This window comes from Muntiacus reevesi, chromosome 2 (genome assembly GCF_963930625.1).
Source record: "Muntiacus reevesi chromosome 2, mMunRee1.1, whole genome shotgun sequence".
In the NCBI taxonomy this organism is placed as follows: Eukaryota; Metazoa; Chordata; class Mammalia; order Artiodactyla; family Cervidae; genus Muntiacus; species Muntiacus reevesi.
In genome coordinates, this window is record NC_089250.1 from 227,456,592 (window position 1) to 227,480,028 (window position 23,437).

At 57.1% G+C, this 23,437-nt stretch overlaps 1 protein-coding gene across 5 annotated transcripts in view; it reads right to left on the reverse strand.

Annotated features, from left to right (window-relative positions):
• Positions 1–23,437, reverse strand: part of CBFA2T3 (CBFA2/RUNX1 partner transcriptional co-repressor 3) — an 80,588-nt gene that overhangs the window by 50,214 nt on the left and 6,937 nt on the right. Inside the window, exon 1 of one of the 5 annotated variants that reach the window (XM_065925203.1) lies at positions 4,613–4,981. The exons of 2 other annotated variants lie outside the window; for them this stretch is intronic. The gene's annotated coding sequence lies outside the window, so the exon portion shown is untranslated. Of the gene's footprint in view, positions 1–4,612; positions 4,982–23,437 lie in introns of those variants that run through there. 2 more of the 5 variants (XM_065925201.1, XM_065925199.1) reach the window with 2 other exon arrangements.

Here is a 23,437-nt window from a genome sequence, read left to right on the forward strand (position 1 = left end):
GGGGTGGGGCGCAGAGCGGAGCATGGTCCCTGGGGACACTCAGGTCCTGTGCTCGGCTCTGAGCTGTGTCCCCAGCATGGGGACTGGGTCAGCAGGCACAGGGGTCTGGGCTCCACTGAGGACACAGCCCGTCTCTCTGGACCTGGGGCAGGAGCACACGGGTGTGGACTGCAATCAGAGCAACAGGGTGTGACATGGAGCTGCCCGACACTCACACCCACCAGTGAAACCCAGGACGCACTCCGTGTCCCCCAGAAAGGGCCTGTGACAACCACGTCTAGAGCCACCCGTCAGCGAGATACGCAGGACCATCCACCCTCCTCACAATCCCAAGAGGGAGGAGCCAGTGAGACTGTGTTTAGCATCGAAATAGACTCAGAGAGGGTGAGTGGTGTGCTGAGGGTCACACAGCTACCACCAGGAGGGGAATCAGCCTCCAAATCCCAGCAGCTCAGAGAAGCTGGGTGGTGTCCGTCTCCTCCCCCTCCCCACAGCCCGGATACACAGGGCAGAAGCTCCCCCAAACTGGGTGGGGGTTGCAGTCTCCTCTGGTCCTGAACACCCCCACTTCTCCAGCCTCTCAACACACTCCTCGCCTGCCTGTCAGAGGGGCCACTGCAGCCGGAAGCCTCTCCTTTCCTCCCTGACTTCACTCTGGCTTTTCTGGGTCCTCCCGGGTCGGGATCAGCAGGTGAGCACTTCCTGTGGGTCCCACACGTGGCCCGGGGCCGTCATGTACACAGGGAGCTCTACCGACCTGTCCCGGCAGCTGTGACTCCTGCCCTACCCCCGCTGTGGACTTTTCTCTGCCCAAGTAAACAGAAGGCGCCCAGGGCTAGACATCCTCCCCAAACTCCTCCTGCCACGTCCACCATGTTCCAGCCTCAGGGGCAGCAGGGGTTCTGAGCACCCAGGCCCCGGGGAGGCTAGAAGCATGCGTGGACAGGGAGTGGGATGGACAGTGGTGGCCAGGAGCCTGCGGGTGGACAGTCGATCAGGGCTGCGGGCGCCCCGGCCCCAGGAGGCAGCTTCCTTATCACAGCCAAATGCATCTTTGCTTTCCTTCCTGCCGACATCTGGCCCCCGGCGCGTCCCCGGTTACAGCAAGCAGAAGTCCCAACTTCTGTTTTATTGCCAAAGGTCATCAGAGGCCCCACTCAGCCATCACCCCACGCCACATGCGTGCCGTGAACTCAGAAGCAAGGGCTGGGAACACACGACTCACTTTCCTTGTCCCGAGTTTCCATTCTGAGCGCCAGTCCTCTGCCTGGGTCTTTCCACTGAGGCTACAAAGGTGACGCCAGCCCAGAGTTTGCTTCCAGAAACCAAGCTCTTGCTGCCATTGTGGTCCTGGAACAGGGCCAGGCCATCTTCCAAATGCAGCAGAAAGCTCCAGGGGCCTGTCCACCCCCTGTGCCACGGGAGCAGCACCCACCTCTCATGAGCTTCTCCTGGCCTCAGTGTTTCCATGTGGAGAATGGCATGTCAAGGGTGCCCACCTTCAGGGTTGTTCTGAGGTCAAATGAGAGGCAAAGCCTGCAGCCAGTCTGTGAGCTGTTGAGGCTGCGTGACAATGACTCTACCCCCTGCCTGGGTGACCCTGTGACCAGTGACACAGCTATGGGTGACAAGCACCTTCCAGGTCAGTCCGGTCCAGTAAGTTCGATCGTGGCCACATTCCTGCATTTACCAGTTTCAGAGTTCAGGCTCCTCCTCCACCTCCCACCCCCACCCCCCAGGTCTGGGAAGTGACACTAGCTGCCCAACAGAATGCTATGCCTGGATACCCTGTTATAACAGCCGGACAATGGCCAATGCTGTCCAGAGGGCCTTGAAAGGACACTGACCACCTCAGCTCCTACCCTGGGTAGTGGGAAGAGGAGGGGGCTGGCCTCAGGCCTCTGCAACCCAGACAAGGCAGAAGGTACTCATCCTCCCGGCCCTGATCCCCGTGGCCCCTACCCCCAGGGAATGCCCTGGGTGTCAGCTGTTACTATGCCCACGTGCCAGAGTCTGTGTCCGGGTGACAGTGCTGACACCTGGGGCACTGAACCCTTGTCAGGGCCCAGCAGGTGTGGGCGGAATCCTTACAGGCAGGCAGGGGGCCAGGCCCACAGACACGGATGCCAGGAGGCTGCCGTCTGGAGGGAGGACCGGGGCTCCTCTCGTGGGATCAACAGCCTGCACCTCCCTGGGCATCTGTGAAACAGGGAAAGTCCCCCCCATGGGCTGTCCCACAGACTCGGGGTGGTGAGTTTGAGTGCAGAGCCTGGCTAGGCAATGCCCCGGGGTGACTTGTGCTGCTGGGGGCTGGAGAGGAACCATGTGTCTGAGAGCCATGCCACAGGCAGGATGGAGCTGCCCCATGGAAGTGCCTGCTCCCTCCTCAGAACAGCACTCATTTAGGACCTACTGTGAGCAAGCTCTTCAGCACACCCCTGTTTTGGATTCTGAGCACCCACGTGCGCACACACACATACACACACACACTATTTGGTGAGGAAACTCAGATAAGCTGAATTCAATCAGCATCCTGCAAGCCCGGGAGGAATCAGACAACCCAAACACAACTGGACAGAGGAGGGAGGCCACCGAGAGTGCCAGGGCTCTTCCGGATGGTAGGGAAATGCCTCCTTGGATGCCAGCTGCCCTCCCTGACTGCCCAGGAACTAGCAGCACTCAGAGCCAGGCCCCCCTGCCCCCAGGGCAGCCTCGCAGGCTTGGATCCTGCGGATTACTGACCCAGCCTGCCGGCGTCTCCAGATCCTTGCGTAGGAAGGAAAATTAATTTCTTCCAGTCATGCAGAAATGAAAATATGTGCAGCCAAATCAGAGAGATTTCCTGGAGGTGGTAACTCAGTTACGTGGATCACCTGGTGACAGAGGGAGGGCTGGCAGGTGGCCTGGGCACCCCCGGGGGTCTCAGAGAAGGACCTCCACCCCACATCTGCCAGCTTGCTGGCCCGGCGGGGGGGAGGTGGCCCTGGGTGGGCCTGTGAGACACGTCCCCTCCCCCAGTCACACACGGATCAAGGCGGCTCCAGAGAGAGCCGGATTCTGCCAGAAAACTGGTCCTAATGTGACATTCCCTCCCACCCGAGTCCGCCTAGCTCTCGGGAGCCCTGAGTGCCACATCTGTTTCTGCGCTCAGCGCCCCTCCCCTCCTCGTCCCTCGCACGTACGAGGGTGGTTCAGCCACACAAGCCCCACGCACCCTGGTTCTTTAGGGACCGGGCTGTTGGCTGCACAGAACAGAACCCTCTGCCTCCTGGGGGTCCCCAAGCAGAGGACAGAAGTGGGGGTTGGGTGACACACAAGACCCTAGTGTCCATCGTAGTGCCAGCCCTCTGTGAATGTGCCCTGCCCCAGAAAGGATGCCCCCTGGGGCCCAACCTGAAGAAGTTTCTCAAACCTTGTGGCAACTTGGGAGAGCAACGCAGGGATCCAGAACAGCTGCCCGTCCTCTGCCCCCGGCCAACCCCTGTCCTTTGAGGGTGGCCGCCCTGGGAACCTCCTGTTTCTGGGTCCAGGGAGGAAACACACGCCCAGTTAGACATAATGATTTGGCATCCTGGCTGCCGGTCAAAGTGGGGGTCTGACTGTTGCTCAGATCACTCCTCACAGTAGCACAAGATCTCTGTTCTCAAAGGAAATATTTTTCTCCCCAGCCTCTAGAACAGGCCAGAGGTCAGCCAGCCTCAGCCCCAATGCTGGGGAATACAGTTATCCTGGTGGGGAGGTCGCGGGGGCCTGGCACTCCTCTGAGCACACATACAGTTTCCGGGGGGCCGGAAGGAGGGACAGCCTGAGGCTGTGTGTTCAGAGCCTGCGGCTCAGAGTGTGGCTTGCCACCAGCCCTGCTGCCTTCTGCTCCACGTAAGCCCGTCTAGGGCTGAATTTCCAGCCATCTGTCCCTCCACGTCGGCTCACACCTCCCTCCCCGCGTTCCCACAGCCTGGCTCTGGGCCTGCCCAACATGCAGATGGACGGTTCCCAAAGCCTGTGAGTGGGACCGCTGCCACCGGGCTTTGCCCGAGGCCCCGGAGCTGACAGGATCCAGAGGCTGTTATTTAAGATCTCCTCCCCACCCTGGGAGCTGGGGCAGGACATCCCCCAGGGCAGTCTTCACCCCTAAAAATGTTCAATGCCTCTGCGCTGGGCGGCATGTCCAGGGATCAAAACAAGAAGGGGAGGGGCTAGAGGGAGCTCTGGCCCGCCTCCCCAGCCAGGCCACAGGCACGTCCGTCTCTTAGAGGGTCACCCACTGTCCCCCCCGACTAGTCCCCTGTCACCTGGCCCAGGCCCTCTTTGTCAGGAAGCGCAGGCAAAGCAGGGGAACCCGCAAGACTCCTCACCTTCCACACGCAGGTCCCACCTTAGGTCTGACCACACCCCCAGCAGGTCAAGCTCCGGCTCACCTCGGGGGTGGTCAGTGGGCGGGCGCTGAGTGGGCTGGCCCCACCCCGCTGTGGGCTCCAACTTTGCAAAGTGGGGAGGGGGTCCCTGGGAGGCCTATGCACGCTGTGCTGCTTCAAGGAGACCCCGGGACAGCAGCCACGGACGGAGTCGAGTGACAACGGCGGCAGCGCGGACGGACGAACGAGGCACTTACGGTCCAGAGGTCCGGCGGACCGGAGGCGATTGCACTCTCGCGACCCGGTTCCAGAAGTGGCTTTTCCTTCGAACTCGGTCCCTGCCTCCGTAACTTGGGGGCAACCCGCGCGCTGTCTTCTGGCGCCGACCGCTCTCAGGCTCGAGGCGGGGCCGTGGCGCGCGGGGCGGCCGCCCGGGCCATCCCCAGGCCGGTCTCCGGCCGCTCGCTCCGCCCGCCGGCCGCCCGCGCGGGAACAAAGCGCGCACGCCGCCCCGGGCGGTCTCCGGCCTCCGCGGCCCGCGCCGGGTCCAGCCGCCGTGCCTTTGGCTCGCGGGCGCCGGCTCCGGCTGCCGCGCGCTCGCCCGAGCGTCTCACGGGGCTCCGCGGCCCCCGCCCCGCGCGCCCCGCCTCCGCCTCCTGTCCCCCGCCGCCGCCGCTGCGCCACCTGCCTCCCGCCCGGCGCCCATCGCGCTCAGCTCCGCCCCGGGGCGCCGGGCTCCGTGCGGGGCCGGCGCGGGAGAGTGGCTCCGCCCGCCGCCGCCCCAGCCACTCGGGCTGTCGAGGACCCCGGGGCGCGCCCTGAGAACTCGGCCGAGGGCGCTGGCCAGCCGCGGGGGCCGGAGGCTCTAGGGCGCAGCCGGCGGCCAGCAGCTCGGGTGCGAGTGTGAGGGCCGCGCGGGCGGGTGTGAGTCGGGAGAGCGCGGGTGCGCGGGGTGTCCGGGTGGGCGCGCTGTGCTGTGCGAAGAGAGGCGCGCCGCTCGGTGGGGAGGGATGCCCGTGAAGGGAGCGTGGGGGCCGCGGAGCCGGGAGCGCAGAGGGTGCGGGAGCGCGGGGTGGCTTGCTGGGACGCACGGGGGCCGGGGGGGGGCGGGGGGCGGGGGGCGGGTGTTAGTGTGGGTGCCGTGGGCGGGGAGCGCGAGGTGCCATGAGGAAAGCCGTGAGGGTGCCTTGCAGGGAGCGCGGGAGGCGCGCCGGCGGGCCCCTCGCCCGTGCCCACCCCCGCCGGCTCTTCAGGCCGCGCCCTGGGCGGCCGGGTGGGGGCCCGGAGCGGAGCGCGCTGCCGCGCACACCCACCTCGGAGCAATCGGCGGCGCCTGCCTCGCAGCTTTACGGCCGCGATGTCTGGAGTCCGGGCGGGAGGAGAGCAGCAGGCGCCCCTCCTCCGGCCGCCCCCCGCCCCCCACCCCCCACCCCCGCAGCGTGGGCCGGGCCGGGGCCGCCTCCGCGCTCTGCCGGCAGGGGGCGTCCTCCCGCTGCGCCCCGCTCTCAGTGCCTGTGGCCTCGGGCCCACGCTGACCCAGTTACCCGCAGGAGTGCGGGGACACCGGACCCGGGCTCGCAGCCTCTGGCCTGGGGCGTTTGCCTGTGCTCTGCATTATCTGCATCCCATTGGTTTAATTTCAGTCTGCAGGACTGCCGAGCCGCTGCCCTGGCCTCTGTGCGCCCCCTTCTCCCTGCCTTGCAGCCCTCACCGGACCTCACCCCCCGCACCTATTTGCCTCTTTCCCTAAAGTGCTTTGCAGCATATCTGATGCATCCGCCCGGTTAGTATATTTTGGTTAAATCGGTGCCATTCCCCCTGTCGGCCTCCCCCAACCCACACAGACTGTTTCCTCGAGACAAGCTGGGGGTCCCAGAGTCTCGGTCTTGGAGGAGACAGAGGGTCCAGAGTTCGGAACAGCAGAGCCCTGATCTACATCTTGTTTGGCATAAATCTGAATGTGAAGGTCCAAGGTCCCCAGTTCCCAAGTTCAAAAATACAGCAGTATGCCAAAAAACACCCTTCTCCTTGAGTGAGCCACACCCCCACCCCCACCCCCGTCACTGGGGCAAGTTGGGCAAAGGAAGCCAGCGGAAACACAATGCAAGGCTCTGGGCAGGGAGTCATCCCTGCCTCATCCTCATGGCCACTCCCAGGGGCACTGGACAGAGTCTCTGGGTTACCAACTAGCTGTGTGGCCCCTGCCAGTCCCTGACCTCCTGCGTCTCTATCCTTGTGGAGATAAGAGAAGATAAGAGAAGTGTGGTGAAGGACTACTTAGAACACAATTTTCTGGCATCTCCTTTCCCCTGACTTTCAGAATGTGATCAGGTGTGGACCCCTCCTGTCCCAGGGTAGAGCAGACGGTCCTGAACTTGTGTGTGGAGATGACGAATAGATTCAAGAGATTAGATCTGGTAGACAGAATGCCTGAAGAACTATGGACGGAGGTTCATAACACTGTACAGGAGGCAGTGACCAAAACTATCCCCCCAAAAATGAAATGCAAGAAGGCAAAGTAGTTGTCTGAGGAGGCCTTACAAATAGATGAGAAAAGAAGAGAAGGGAAAGGCAAAGGAGAAAAGGATGCAGAGTTCCAGGGAATAGCAGGGAAAGATAAAGCCTTCTTGAGTGAACAGTGCAAAGTAACAGAGGAAAACAATAGAATGAGAAAGACTAGAGATCTCTTCAAGAAGATTGAGATACCAAGGGAACATTTCATGCAAAGTTGGGTCACAGAAGAATGTGGATCTAAAAGTAAGCGTCCCAGACTTCCCACACCAGGGTTCACTGATACCAGCTCCCTTACTTCATGAACTCTGAAGCACCACTGATGTTAAGATACTCATTTCATGCACCATTAAGAAAAGAGAATGCTCTCCCAGTTATAATCCTAAGACGCCTCTACATTTCAGAGATGTTAACAAGCCCTCAGTGGGTCAGGTGGGGCATTGAGCAGCAAGCAGACAGCCCGAAGCCCACCTTGGTGCTCTCAACTGGGCAGGGAGGTGGACCGACTGACAACACCGAAATCTCACAGAGCGTTAGCAGAAGCTGGGCCTAGCCTGGGGTCTGCTGCATCTCATCCCCTGCAAACAGCACATGGTTGTCAATTCTTTGTGTTAAATTACCAGTTGCAACATCACTGATTTAAGCAGGGTATTGAACACCACTGGAGATGTGGCAGATCTCAAAACACCAGGAATAAAACAGCAATCATCAGAGACCACACGCTCAGGCCCCGAGCCAGCCCGAAGGCTCCTGAGTCCCCGCCTGGGAGGACTGAGGCCTGCGCTGAGTGATCAGAGGGATGGCCAGGCCAGTTTGACCTCGTCAACAGTCATGGTGAGTCATGGCAGGAGCTGTCACACTGAGGAGGGTTTGCTGATGGTAGGCACTGAGCTGAGCACCTAACTCTCCCTCAGTTGTCAGGCAGATGCTCCTGGAGCCCCCACGTTACAGGTGGAGGGACAGAGGCTCCGAGTGGCTGCATGGGTGGAAGCTGAATGCTTCACAGCCTCTACCCTTTGGGCTCCCTGTTGCCTCCCCTGGGCTGGTTTCTCAGCCTAGAAGTGGCCTCAGCACAACCCCTGGGTCTTTGGCAAAGCTGGAGTCCCGCCATGCCAGTTCAACCTGGGCATCCAGCCACTGCAGACCACTTGTCTGTAAAATTAATTCTGGGACTTCCCTGGTAGTCCAGTGGCTAAAACTCCACCCTCCCAATGCAGGGGGGCCGTGTTCCATCCCTGGTCAGGGAACTAGGTCCTACAGGCTGCAGCTAAAGATCCTGAATGCCACAAGGAGGAGAGAAGATCCCACGTGTGGCAACCGAGACCCAGCACAGCAGGATAAATAAATATTAGAACAAGACAAAATAATTCGGAGTAATGACGGACTTCCTCAAATACATTTCTGTTGTACATAGAAATCTTCACCAGAAGTTTAAATAGTTGCCAAGAGGATAAAAATCTGCCACACCGTTAAGTATGGATATTTCAAAATAAGAGAGAATCTGCTGGTCTAGTAGTGATAGCGTTTTGATAGCCATCCTTGTCCACTTAAAAATCCACAAACTAACTCTTCTTTAACATCTGAATTTTCACCAACTTCCAAGCTGACAAAATGAGCTTTTAGATACAGTATCAAAAGCATGATCTAGGAAAGAAAAATTGGGTCAGTTTGACTTCATTAAAATTTAAAACTTCTGTGAAAGATACTATCAAGAGAATAAAAAGACAAGCCACAGAATGGGAGAAGATATTTGCAAGACACACACCCAATAAAGAACTATTTTCCAAAATATATAAAGACTCTGCTTCTCTGACGCCTGGCTTTTCACATAGCCCCTTCCCTCCCTCACTGTATGTTTCTATTCTGCCCAACAGAATTTTGCCCTAGTTTCGGTTTCAAATTATTTAGATTCCTGTATCACACAAAAGTATGTAAAGACATTGGGATCTCAAGATTTAAACATTCTCTTGTGTTCAAGTTTGTCTTCTAGATTGGGTTATTGTTTTAATTACAAGTGGTGTGTAGCTGATAAAAATAATGTGAATTTATTACACATTTTGAGAATTATTAAACGTAAAAGGTAAATTTTTTATTAGAAATGCCTAATAAATGGGCAGGTTTTTTTGAAGCAGTGTGTATCCACCCATACATATTCCTTATTTCCAAGAAAAGGAGTACAGCACAAATCCCATTCCTATACGGATTTTTACTGTGAAATTATAAGAAGCCCCAGTTACACAAGTAAACAGATCAGCAGAGGATGAGATGGTTAGAAAGCATCATTGACACAGTGGACATGAATCTGAGCAAACTCTGGGAGATAGTGAAGGACAGGGAAGCCTGGCATACTGCAGTCCATGGGGTCACAAAGAATCAGACACGACTGAGCCACTGAACAATAACGAGAAGCTCATGTGCTCTAGTGACACCACCGTGGTCTCCTTCCATTAGTTTTCTGCCCCAGACCTCAGGGTGACCAGTCACAAGAATGATTTTGAAAGACTGTCAGCTGACAAATTCATGGGCCTCCATCAATTTTGTTGCAAAGACTGGAAACAGTCTGAATTGCAAGAAGCTTTGTTTGCTGCAAGCAGGGAGACAGAGAGGCATCATGGGTAAGCCCAGCAGGGGGTACTGACCTTTTTTGGGGACGTGAGAGAGGGGTGACTGTGCAAAGGAAGCTGGGAAGAGGGACTGCACCAGGGCCCTGGTGGGTGGCGTCCTGCCCTGGCCATCAGCTGAGCTGGTGTGGGCACCAGATTCTGTGGCTTTAAGTCAACCACAAAGGCAGGGAAAGAGCCTAAGCAGAAAGAGTCTTGAGCTCTAGCAGGAAGGTACCTGGACCCAGGGGCATTTCTCAGTTCCCCAACCCACCTGGATCCAGGGGTGGCTCCTCCTGCAGAAGGGGAGGCTCACTTAGAGCCCCACGCAGACACAGCAGGAGGGCCAAGCAGGAGGGCCGTGGAGCTCATCCTGTGTGCCTGGCATCAGGTCTGCAGAGCGCAGCTGTGCAGGGTCCCAGCAGACAGTCAGGGAAGGCAGCTGTGGCTGTATCAGGGGGCAGAGATGCTTGCCTTCACAACCCCCAGGACAGCTCTGCCTGTCACCAAGGGGCTCTGTCAACCATGTCTGAAACACCTTCTTGGGGTGTCCATGGAGAATGCTGTCGCTCACCTCCTCTTCCACCTTCCAGGTACGACACCAACTCCCCCGCTCCCACTTTAGGTCTCCGTCCTGACATGCCCACAATCCCTCCAGGACTCCAGGATACCGCCCAGCACTGGACCCAGCCCGGCCAGCCCCAGCCTTTCTACAGGTTAAGAAAGAAGCTCATTCTTGGCTCAGATGTGAGCCTATGACCCACTCCAGTCAATGGGATGTGCAGAGAGGGGGTTCTGGGGACTGTCCTGTCTCTCACATGCCAAGAGGAACCTGCTGTGTCCTTGCTCCTGGTACTGCTGTGTCTGGAGGGGGCCAATGGCCAGCACTGAGGATGATGCTGATGCAGGGGTGGGGCAGACAGATAGAGGGGATAGCGCCGGTCAGAGCATTGTTAAGCTGCCGAATCAACCAGCAACCTGTTTTGTCCCTGAAACCCACCCTGCTTCTGCAACTCTAGTGCAATAATACACTTCTTTATTGTTCAAGCTGGTTTTACTGAGTCTGCTTCTTGCAATGAAACACACCTAACTTTATGCCTTACTTTTTAGGCGGTCTTGATCTTAGCCATCTGAGGGCTGCTTTGGCTTATTAAGTATCACCCTTGATGCAGAGGGTCTCTAATGCACATTAGGATCACCTGGAGTGACTGTGAAAATGAAGTCTCCTGGGATGGGGACCTGAGAGGCAGAATTTAAGGGGCATCAAAAGACCCCACTCAGTGGTTGCGATAAGTCACGTTCTAACCCAATATTTTAAAATATTAGAAATAATGACAAAATCTGTGTGAGCAAAGTATCAAAACTCTAAATAAAGATGAGATCACCATTACTCATGTCTCCCTTTGGGTCAGGCTCCAGAGCCCCCGTAGCTGGCTCCTTCCCCAAGGTGGGATTAGAAGGGCCGGCAGGCCCCAGCCTTCATTAATCAACTACTAACCTGCCCTTTCTACCACATGATGCTGGGGGGCTGGGGTGGGCTAAGGCCACACTGTGGGAAACAGGACCCCAAAGCAGTCTCAAGTCATGCACAGGCAGGCTTCCCATGGATCAGGCCTTCCCGTTAGGTGGTGTCAGCTTGGCAGGTGGGCTGCCTAAACCAACTCCTCCCTGGATTCTGGGAATGAGAGACAGGCTTTGGGAAATAGGGCACTATCTTATTTGGTAACCCCAGAGGGTGTCTGGTCAAGGCCAGGAGGCAGGGCAGGGGAGTGGGAGGGAGGGAACCAGCAGCAGCAGCTGTCCACCTAGGGTCAGAGAGGTGGGAGGACACGGATTTATGCGGCAGCTCCTGCCCCTTTCTGCAGGGTTGCTCCAGGGACCCTCACCCCGCCTGCGTCCTCCCCGTCGGGCGCAGAGGGAACACAGATGAGGGTGGTGAGAGCGCATGGTCGCAAGCCAGTTGGTGTGCGCAGAAGCGGGGACAAGGGGATGTGGGCGTGGCTGGGCGTGGGCATGGGCGGGGCCGGGCAGGGACAGAGGATGTGGGCGGGGCGCAAGGACAGCTGCCTGCTGGGCAGAGACGCTGGATGGACCCCTGCCAGGCTGGACTCTGTACTCTTCCATGGGGCTCCCTCCACTTGGCCTGGGGCTCCCTCCACTTGGCCCAGGGCTCCTCAGAGTCCTGGAGTCCTGGGAGATGCCTCTGGGGACTCACAAGCACTGACTCCAGGTCCCTGTTTTTACCTACGCCAACCCTTGTCAGATATCAGAATCGTGGCCACCTTGTGAGAATTGGAAAGACAAGTTCTCCAGGCAAAGCCATTAATTATCCTGTGTGCAGAGCCAGGCAGCTAAAACCCCAGTTCCTGGCTGGGCTAAGTGCAGCCTGGGCCAGGTGGCCCCAGAGGTGCTCTCCTGTGGCGGGGTAGCAGCCACCTGGCATCCAACCTGTGCAGGGCGGTACTGGGCACTTCAAACGCACTTTCATCCAAACCGTGGAACAACCCCTGTGGCAGCTTTCTGCAGAGGAGGAGACCCAGGGAGGCTGAGAACCCACAAAGGGTGGTGGTGGGGCTGGGGTGGAACAATCCTCCCAACTCCAGCCTGGGCCCCTCTTCGCTGCACCGCCCTACCTTGCTCACTTCTGCCCTGTTATCTGACCGGTCACACCCTGCCACCTCCTGGCCTGCCCATCTAGCAGCCTGGCCGTGCCATGGGCGATGGCCATAGGAAAGGAGGTTGTGGAAGGGCGGTCCACGGGCCTCCAGATTGTGGGGAGGAACCAAGATGGAGGTGGCTCTTGAGGGCTGGGCACCGAGGGAGGCCCAGGAAGACCCAGATGTGGATCCTGCCCGGGGGCGCGGCATCAGTCACACAGCTGCAAGGCGGGCTCTTGCTCTGGGGGTCAGACCCCGTCACGGCAGCAGTTTGTTTCCTGCACCCAGTTCTCTGAGGGATTCTTGACGAAGTCAGAAAAGGAAGGTTTTCACAGACTTTCCCTTAAGTGCTCCAGACCCCAAGGCTGTAGGAAAACGCGGACCCTCACTGGTGACCTCAGGACTGCTGGCTAAAGAGCCAGATAAGCTCCCCACCCAGAGAAATGGCCACATTGAAAAATGAAGATGTCCAGGGACTCCCCAGTGGCCCAGTGGCTAAGACTCCATCCTCCCAATGCAGGGGGCCCGGTTCAATCCCTTGTCAGGGAACTAGATCACACATGAGGTTACTAAGACCCGGTGCAGCCAAATAAATAAATTTTTAAAAAATGAACATATTCAGTGTGGGTGAGGGTGCTGGTAAACAGGCCATGTGACATTTTGACCATAATGACCCAGAGCCATAAACAGACCAGCAATCCCTACACACATATTGGTGTACCAGAGGATGTTTCCTACATGAACGTCACAGTGCAACAGTGAAAGTCAGAAGTGGTTACCAACCCCACCCGAAAAAAGCATATGCACATGTAATAATTTTCTCCACTTTCAGGGTTTTCCTGCTAAACCTCCCCAAGCACTAGATTCCATCGCCCAGGGTCTGACCACAGTAAAACACAAATAGCGATCAGATTTCGGGGCACGCACCCTGCACTGGGCACACCTGTGTCTCAGCGCCCCTGCTGCCCACTCTCAGGCCTGTACCCAGGCCCAGCCTCTGTCAGGAGCATCGTGGACCTCCCGTGAACTCACGAGGCACCTGTCCTTCCATCACTGCAGTCCAGCATGTTTACCTGTGTTTTACCTGTTCCCTGGTCTCTCTCCCCTGGGGCAGGGAGTGTCTGTCTGTTCACTATCAAGTTCCCAGGGCCTCAAAAGACCCACACCCTCAAAGAGTATTTGTTGAACGACTCTGCGTGACCTTGTTTAACCTTCATGCCACTCTCTGAGAGGTTTCATTATTCTCGTTTCATCTTCACCTTCCTTTCTCTTATCTGCTTGTTTGGATTTATCATTTATCTTAGCATTTTAAGTCGGGGAAAATAGCAGTTAGTTCTGACAGTACACTTGCAGGGTATGATTAGGATGGCTGCCCCATGCCAGGCCTGGGGCTTCTCAGCCCACCCCCAGCTCTGGTCACAAGCACCAGGGCCATACCCAGCTCAGAAGGCCCATGGGCAGCACAGACTGGGCCACGAGGAAGGCATGTGACCTGGCCGGGCCAGTCACAATCCTTGTCTGGGATGTTTTGAACTGGGGACTTTCTCTTTGCTCTGCTCAGGAGGCTCTCTCAGAGCTGTCCAGGGCCATCTGCTCTGAGAGGCGAGAGGGCCTGCCCTGAGCGTGTGCTGGCTGACCCAGGGCCCCTGAGGCCAGTCCCACCCCGTCCTTCCTGAAGTTCGTTATTGAGCCAACACACCTGGGTCCTACCTGAGCTCCTGGGTGGGGTCTCTGTTACCTGCAAGCCTGACACCCTTACTGCACGCCCTGGCCTCCGCTGGCCCTGGCCCCTGGCCGTGCACACGGGGAGTTGTGTTGGGAGCAGCTGGCGGCAGCCGCGCTCTGTGCCTGACAGGGTGAGAACAGCCTGCCCACGGCCGCTCCACACCCGGGGCAGGTCCAGCTGGGCCATCTCAAGCCCACACACATCTCCCACTGAAACGGGTGTTTATTACCCCTGGAACAGGGGCATCCACAGGCCTTTTCCTGCAGGGGGCCTGGTACCATCACTCCCGACGGAGACAAAGTCTGCCTCCTGCGCAGCCCCTCAGACACCCGTAGCTCTCTCCACCTGGACCCTCCTGCCTGAAGCTCCTCTCCGCCTGAGAATCTGCCGAGAAGCCTTCCCAAGTAGGGGGGACGCCCTCCTGCACCCCCATGACAGTCCCAGCGCAGCTGCTCACGTGTTCAAGGAGGCAGGCTCCCCTTGACTCATGGCTGTGACTTCCTGCGCCCACTTGTCCTGGGGTACAGGTGTGCAGGACCCACACACAGGCTCTGCCAACACTGCTCTTCTGTGTTGCCATTGAATAAGCAGCTGACAGAGGACCACCCTCACCCACACAGAAAACCCTACCTATTCCCCATTTGTGCCTCAAACATCCCTTGAACGCTCCCTCCTTCCCCCAGGGGCACTAACAGAAGATGAGGCAGGAGGCAAGGAGGGTGTGCCTGGAGATGGGGTTCCCCGCACCGGGCTCACTGGATCACCCTTTGTCCTCTCTGTCCTTCAGTCTGTCCAGAGTGTGTCCTGGGGCATCCCCCATTGTCTTCTGTCTGTGACCCTCAACAGAGGGCACGGAGAAGGCCCTTGCTGCCCCAGTTCTGGGGAGGCGGCTCCCCATACAGATGACAGACCTTGGAGCTGATTTCACAGAGAGGCAGAACCATGCCCAGGACAGGCCCTTGGCTGTTTCTGTTCAGGCCATCTCATTTCTGGGACTGCAGGAGTCTGAAGGGGGATGTGACCCCCAAAGACCTTTTCCTGCCTAGAGGCTGGCCCAGCAGGGGTCTGACAGGAGCGGTGTGTGGCTGCTTCCCTCCTGCCCATGGGGCTGGTCTGGAAACAGCTCTGAGGCTGGATGGAGCTGGAGCCAGGTCTGCCTAGTGCTGCGGGAGAGCTGGGTTTTCTTGACAGAGATGAGGGGATGTTGCCTCCTCCCTGGTCTGCCCTGGGGAAGCCGGAAGACAAAGGTGGCCATGCCTCGTCCCCCAGTCAGCCCCACCCCCTCCTCTTGTGTAAGAGGCAAAACCTCAGCTCCCGAAGGGGACAAACCCACGCCCAGGACCGGGAACATGCCACTGTTCCCACATTCCTGTGTGGGCCCAGGCCGGCTGGAGATTGATGAGCCCCTGGAACTAGCGTGTGGGGCGCTGACCAGTGCTCCCTGTCCTTCACAGACCTCTCCCCCCAGCCCCAGCCACGGTCTACTTGACACCCCTGCTCAGGATGGGCCAAGCTCTAGAGATGGCCCCTCTCCCATCCACACCCTGGAGTCTGGACACAGTTGGGTGTTGGGGGAGGGGAGGGTGTGGGCAGGATCCGAATGCAGTGGGTGGAACACAGATGCTTACCGCAGGGAGGGCTGGTCATTTCTCACCCAGGTGGGGCACTTCACCTGTGACCCCCACGGAATCCTCACACCAGGCCCAGGCAGCGGACCTCATCTGAGCTGAGGCCCAGAGAGGGGGAGCCTCTCCCTGCCCAAGACACACAGTGTGCAGGCGTGGGCTGGATTCTCTCCAGGCTGCCACACACTCCAAACAACGGAATAGGATTCTCCGGAAAGAGGAATGACGAGCCCTGAAAGCATCGCGCTCAGTGAAGGAGCCAGACACAAAGGCAGCGCATCACAGCATCCCATTGATGTCAATCGTCCAGAGTGGGCGGATGGAGAGATAGGAGGAGACAGGGGTGGGTGAGGGTGACTGCTGAGGGGCACAGGGGTTCTTTTAGGGGAGATGAAAATGTTCTAAAATTAGATGGCAGTGACAGTTGCACAGCTCTGTGACCAGACTAAAAGCCACTGCAGTTGGGCACCTTGCTTGGGTGAACTGTATACTATGTGAGTTATCTCAAGAAAGCTGTTTTTAAACCAAGGCAGACCCAGAACTAAGGCACCTTCTGAACCACAGTCACCCCTGGCTCCCAGGAGAGGGGGCAGGTGAGGGCGGGGGTCCAGTCTCTCCCCACCATGGCAGGTGGGACAGACAGCCATGGGTCTGGAGGCTTGGGGAAGGGAGTTCCATGTGGCCAGTCCATGCAGAGAGGCAGGGCCGTGGTGCAGGCGGGTGGGAGGAAGACCTGAAATAGCTCTCAGAACCTGAAACTTCGGGGAGAAGCTGAGGGCAGTGTGGTGGCCGCGAATGGGGAACTGGGCTGCTCCGAGGGAAAGGAGAAGTTCTATTTGGGTGGCGTCGGAGTGAAGCAGGAGGGGAGGGTGGCAGAGGTGGACAAGCAAGGATTCTCACACGGGAACACTCACATTTCCAGAGCCCCTGGCCACTACTCACTAGTTTGTTTGTGGAAGGACCCCGAGAGAGTAGGGGGGAGTTCCATTCCTCAGATCTGAGACCAGGGTGGGGGCAGGGGGAGAGACCAGTGCAGCCCCAGACGACACATGGGAGCCCACCCTTTCCCATCCGTAAAGGGGTAGGCTCTGCACGCAGGCTCCAAGGGCATGCAGTAGGTGCTGTGAACTCGGACAGGCTGTGAGAGGGTGGAGCCTTGAGTGCGGAGACTGTTTGAAAACTGCAGAGAAGGTGTGAAATGAGAAGTCAGAAAGCCCTGGTTTGGGAAGGCGCGTCAGACTGGGGATTGGACCCCTGTCCTGGGCGAAACCAGAAGTCTGTTGCCTGGGGCTTCTGCAGAAGCCAGTTTTTCCTGATATGAAGGGGCTGGTCCAGTTTTGTCCTCTGCATCTTCTCTCTTCCTCTTTCTTCCTGCTTGGGAGGCAGACGTGATGCCTGGAGGTGGTACAGCCACTTTGCAGCTAGGAAGCCACTAGTAAGTGGAGGTGAAATAGAAAGAGCAAAGTAGTCTGTGTCCTAGATGGCTGCACCAGCCTCGACCACCTGCTTCTGAGCTTCTGTTACATGGACAAAGACAAACAAACCCTGTTTCTACTGCTGTTGGCTTTTCTGCTATTTGTAGTTGAATGCAATCCTGTTGGAGATAGGGTTGAAATCCTTCGTGGGGAGGGTTGCCAGATTTAGGAAATAAAAATACAGATGCTCAGTTAAATTTGAATTTTAGATAAGCAGTGAATAGTTTTCAGTATAAGTGTCTCCCAGGAATTATTTGGGACATGCTTATATGAAAATATTGTTTATCTGAAATTTGACTTTTCATGGATGAAGTAACGGATCCCAGAGAGCTTTCACATCTTGTCTGAGAGTTTGTCCTGAGCGGTGTGGGGGTGGGGACGTAGTTATATCCTCGTGCTCTGGGGACGCTGCTGCTGCTACTGCTAAGTCGCTTCAGTCGTGTCCGACCTTGTGCGACCCCATAGACGCTAGGGCTTCCTAATTCTGTTGTTGTTCAGTCGCTCAGTTGTGTCCAACTCTTTGCGAGCCCATGAACTGCAGCAAGCCAGGCTTCCCTGTCCCTTACTACCTTCTGGCATTTGCTCAAGTTCAGGTCCATTGAGTCGATGATGCCATCCAACCATCTCATCCTCTGCTGCCCTCTTCTCCTTTTGCCCTCATTCTTTCCCAGCATCAGGGTCTTTTCCAATGAAGGGCTTCCTAAAACCTGCCGTAAAACCATGCACAAAGGAGACCCATCGCCCAGGACAGAGCAATCCAAACCAAGTGTGGTCCGAAGACAAAACTCAAAGAGAAAGCGATGGTTGGTGGAGGAAAGCCTCTGCCCCAGTTTTACATGGTCATGACATTTTCATCCCATTTGACTAAAGTACCAGCTGTGGATGAGGGGACAGTTGTTGCCCATGGACAGTGTATGACCACCAGCCAGGACTGGCCCTGGGAGCACTCTGTTTGAGCGATGCTGAGGCCTCATCCATGCTCCACAGAAAGCTACCGGGATCGATGAGCCATGCCTGCCTCGAGCTGAGAGAGGGGTGCAGGCTCCCAGGTGACCTGCAACCAGGTCAGCCAGGGGCCAAGCTCCTGAAGGTCCAGACGTCAGGACTGAAACATGTCTAGGTTCCAGAACCCATCTTTCAGGGGTGACATTCACTGGGCCCCGCAGAGCATGGTTGTCCTCAGCATCCCCTTCAGTCCTGGGGGCGCCCGGCAGAGCCTGATGTCACAATAGCAGGCAGTCTGGTCTGGTCTGTGGCTGGGGTCTTCCCAACTGGCATGCGTCTAAGATTCTCCAGAGGCCTGGCCAAAGGAGCTTGAGGGAGGCCTGGGGTCCTCGACTTCCAGGCCTGTGGTCTGTCCCCTCCTCTTGCCTCTCCTCTCCTGAGCTCCTCCACCGGTGAACAGTCAGTCTCTTCTGCAGGCTGGACCGCTCCCGAGGCTCTGCTTAAGGGCATAATGACCCAGTCAGACTCCTCTCCTCCTCACCTTCCTCTGACAGAAACACCGGTCTCATTCCCTGTGTCCAATCAGGCTTCCACGATCAGTGGGCATCCCGCGACGGGCCTGGATGTCTTTCTATTGACACCGATTGGGCCCCAGATGCTGTAAGTTGGGTGTTAACTTGCAGGAAACCGACAAGTTACAAACTGTTTGTGCTCATAGCAAAGATTGTGCTTCACTGACTGTGTTTAGGGGTCTCAGGGCGGCATTTTCTCTTCTTGAGATGGAATATCACCCACATCTTCCCTTGAGTCTCCTTTGCCTCCCAGCCGGCTACCTCAGCAATGACACAGACACAGACACCCTCCTCACAAAAGAGGGGTGTTTTTAAATTTCAAGAGTTTGCTTTCACCTGCCTTCTAGATTCCTTCGTTTTCTCCCCATCTACCCACCCGTCTGCCATCCATCCATGCACATTAGCAGTAGAATTCCAAAGTGAGACGAGTTGAGTCATTTAATAACATGCTTATTTGAATTAAAGTTGACAAATGTCAGTCTTGTTGTTTAGTCGCTAAGTCGTGTCTGACCCTTTGTGACCCCATGGACTGTAGCACGCCAAGCTTCCCTGTCTGGGCCTGGACAGTTTGATTTTGGGGCAACGTTTCCACCAATCAAGGTGCTAAACCTGCAGCCACAGCCTCAGGGTTTCCATGAATATAAGCTCCGAGCACATGTGCAGCATAAAACATATGACATGCTACACCACACGACCTGTTAGATGTTAAACACAATGTTAGATGTTGCAAACCAGCCTGTCGGCACCATCGCCCAGTCTTAGGAAGATGCTGGTGAAATCACAAACAGGCCCCAAGATCACTGCTGTTTGAAATAAACGGCTTTTGCTTTAGTCTCCCAGGCCACCCTGAGTCTCAAAAGTCTGACTCAAGAGTGAATGATCACGAAATATGAAGACGTAGAGAAAAATAATTCTTGTTGGGGTTGGAAACTGGTTACAATTTAGACTATAAACCAGTCATGGAGCAGAGTCACTGAACTCCCACTTTCCTGAAAGATCTGGATAAAGGTCTGACACACATGGGCTTCACCGGTGGCTCACTGGTAAAGAACCCACCTGCCAATTCAGAAGACGCACATTCGATCCCTGGGTCAGGAAGATCCCCTGGAGAAGAAAATGGCAACCCACTCCAGTATTCTTGCCTGGGAAATCCCATGGACAGAGAAGTTGGGTGGGCTAAAGTCCATAGGGTCACAAAAAGTCAAACACGACTGAGCACACAGGCACACACGCATGCACGCTGACACACATTCTGAAGTTGTTTTCAAGACCTCCCGATACAAGTGCATAGATCCCAGAGCAGGTGGAAACTAGAAGCCTGATGATGCTCCAAACTTCACCTTGATGCCAACCAATCTGAGAACTTCGCACCAGCTGAGCAGACACCCTGCAGCCCCTCCCTCACCTGGCCTCTGAAACCGCTTCCCTGAAAGCCATCAGCGAGTCTGGGTCTTTTGAGCTTGAGCTGCTCGCTCTCCTTGCTCACCACCTGTAATAAACAGGGTACTTTCCTTCTTCACAATGCGGCATCAGGGGACGGGCTCTGCAGCCTGTGGGCGAGGGGACCCAAGTTTGGTTCAGTAACAGTGGCAGTTAGATGCCCACCCGGAGGCCCCAGTTGGGCCCCTGCAACCTCGTCTTGCTTCCTCCCAAGGGGGGGGGGGCACCTGCTCGCTACCGCACATCTCACACGCATTAGCCAGCAGGAGTGTTAAGGTCACTCTTTTCGCGGCCAGCGTGTGGGGTGAAGCCAGCTGTCACCTTCCGAAGCTTCTGAGGTGGCCACAGCCCCTGTTCATACCCAACACAAAAGCCCAGGGCTGGTGTGACTGAGCTGGGTGAGGCCGCTTTGTGAGAAACAGCACCTTACAGAGGACTTGATTGTTCAAAAACATTTTAGGGAACATGCCAGCCAAAAGTCACGGAGCCAGCCTCAGAGCTCTTGGCTTGGAAGCCAGACCCTGGCATCCAGTACATGGCAGGGCCATGGGAGTGAAGTGGGGTGCTCACACGTCTCCTTTGTGGGAACAGGGAGAGCTTGGTGATGTGCCACTATTATTACAAATACCCCCCCACCCCCGGGCCCCATCCTGACTGCAACAGCCCATCTGCAGACCCTCAGCAGCGGGGGCTATCCCACCAGGCCCGGGCTCCAGCACGGCCTGTCATGTATTCCTGGCCTCGCTGAGGAGTGCATGGGTGTGTCTGCTCAGCAGTGCAGTCTCCTGACTTACCCAGGACTGGCCACGGCCACCTCTGTGCGGTGCTGTCTGGGGAAGGCCCGTGGGGTGGTGCTCAGGCGGCCAACGGGCAGATACCAAAGTCCCCTCAGCCACCTCTTCCTTCTAGCATCATTGAGGGGCTGCTCAGAGTGCCATTTCTGGCTTCCTGGAGTGGGGTTTCCCAGCTCGGAGACCTCAAGCCTGCTGCTTGGCAGCCACACCAGGACTTTCCACCACCCAAGCCTCACACTGAAGGTCTGGAGCAGAGCTTGAGCTGGGGAGTGGATGGTGCAGAGCGAGGGAGACCACATCAGCCTCTCCTCTGTTCATCACAGCCAGACTACCTGCCACAGCCTCACCCAGATGACCGCTGAGCCCATGTTCAGATGTAGAGAAAATACATCCGAAAAGGTCAGATCAGGTGGGCCGAGGCCCCCACCGGCTTGATGCTCAGGTGTCAGTGTCCCGCCCCTGCCTCCCACCTCTGCCCACGCTAGTTTCCGTGGGTGGGGCCTCCCCAGCAGTCACAAGGATTCATGACCTACTGAAATGCCCAACATTGCACTGGACATGTGACTATACAAAAGGCCTTTCTCAACATGAGCTGGAAGGGGTCACCTTGCAGCCCACCCTCCGGCTAACAGGCTCAGGGGGCCACCAGGCAACGCGGCCACGACTGCACTGATGCCTTGTTTTCTATCATCGTGGGGAGAAAAAGGAATATTGCAGAAGATGCACAGAACTCAATACTTCTATGTAGCAATTTAAAACACAGACAATTACAACCTATCTGGGAAAGACACACACAGATAAAACAGTTCTTTGGACGGTTCCACAGGTGGACGACTCCGGTGCTGACACGCGACACAAGTCCCATTTTACATTGAGGATTCGGAGCCGAGTTTGGGGGACTGACCTCGCATGGCACCCTGAACTGGGTCCGGGACCTGCAGCCTGGCTTTCAGTGTTCCCAGGGTGGGGGCAGAGGGGCAGCCTCTGGGGCAGGGGGCACTGAATCTATAAGCAACTCCTTTTTATGAAGAAGTGTGGTGTGGAAGCAGCTTTGGGACGAAGTGACAGTTTGCTTCCCCTGCTTGGGATGGGGCTTTCCTGATGTGGGCAGATTATTTCATAATTTAAGCAAAAGGTGGGCTGATGGCAGAAGCAGGCAGCATGCCAGGGGCCCCCCGCAGATGCCAACCAGGCCGGTCCCTCTGTCTCCCAGGTCCTGCAGGCTCAGCAGCCTGTGCAGTAGAAACTATACGTGGCCTGCGTGTGAAATGTTTCCTATTCTGGCAGACAGAGAAATCGGCTTTAAATCTGTTAAATTTGATCTACCTGAAACGTTATCATTTTCACTTGTATTCAAGTTAGAGATTGTTCAGGTATCTGTTGCATCCTGCTTTTGCCCAAAGACTTTGAAATCCCATGCCAGGGTGTCTCCAGCTAGACGGGCAGCCCCAGGGGGTGGCAGAGCCTCAGGGCCACCTGGTCTCATCCGTGCTGAGGGTCGGGTCAGGGGCTCAGGGAAGTGCGTCGCCATAGTGACGGGTGAGAAGCAGAGTCTGCACCGTGGACATTTGCCTGAAAGGGAGGTGGCTGGGCAGGGCAGGGCTGCAGGACCTCGTCCAGCTGTCTCTGGTCCCCGGGGGAGGGAGGGAAGCACCTGGCAGTTTCGGTTTCCACAGGAAGCTGCCTGCTCCCATCTCCCCTCCAGCCAGCTGTGCTCTCTGCCCAGCAGCTTCAAGTGGCGGCCCCCGCCTGGAGAGCCCCCCAGGTGGGGACAGCCCCTCGAGCTGCAGACGAGGAAGCCCGGGTCGAGGGGCTAGGTCCAAGCAGAGTCCCTTGTCCTGCCTCCTGGGCCTCAGAGGATAGAGCAGGGTGCAACGCACCTGGGGCCTGCGAGCTGGAACGATACTGTTATGACTTGCAGTTTTTTGTCACCTGCTTTAGAATATCAGGTCCTGACCCTGGGTCTAGAAAACACTGTGGTGGTGGAGGGGTGGAACAGCATCTGTCCATGCATCCGCCTGTCCAGGCCGCCTGAGAAACAGGAGGGGAGAGGCGAGGGCTGTGCACATGGAGCCTCTCGGGGAGGCTCCTAGCCCAGAGGCCGAGGCACTGCCTGGCAGAAGTGGGTGTGCGGTCAGCAGTGGGGCTGGGGTGGCGGGCAGTGTCCTGGGGAGGTAGGCCCTGAGACCCCTCAGTAAAGTGTGATCTCTCTGAGGTCTAGAGTCTGGGTGTTGGGGTTCCTGCATCTGTGCTGTCTGTCGCTCTGCTCACAGCGAGGCTGGAACCCTAGACCTTTTGTCTTAAAAAGAGGACCCGGCTGTGGGAAGACCCCTACAGCCCCCGCCCCTGAACTTTCTGAGGGGCCCTGTCGGCCTTGGAGTCAAAGGTCCCAGAGCCCCTCCTGCTTGGCCTCCCTCCCACCATGCTGCCCCCTCCCAGGGCCTGTGAGGTCGGGGCTTTCCACGCACTCAAAATGCACCCCGATTTGGGAGGAAAGGAGGAAGCACTGGGAGCCCGAGGGCGGGTGAATCCCCACTTCCTTCCACAGGGCACCTATTCATTCCTGCCAGGGGCCTTGGCCGGGTAGCGGGTACAGACAGGGGGTCATAGCCAGGATCCTGCAAGGGGTAAGAAAGGTGGGCTGGGCCGGGTGGGTGCCGGGGTCCTCCCCCTCCATCCCCAGCTTTTTGGGGACTGGCTGCCACCCCCACGTCATAGACGAGAAGATAGGCCTGTG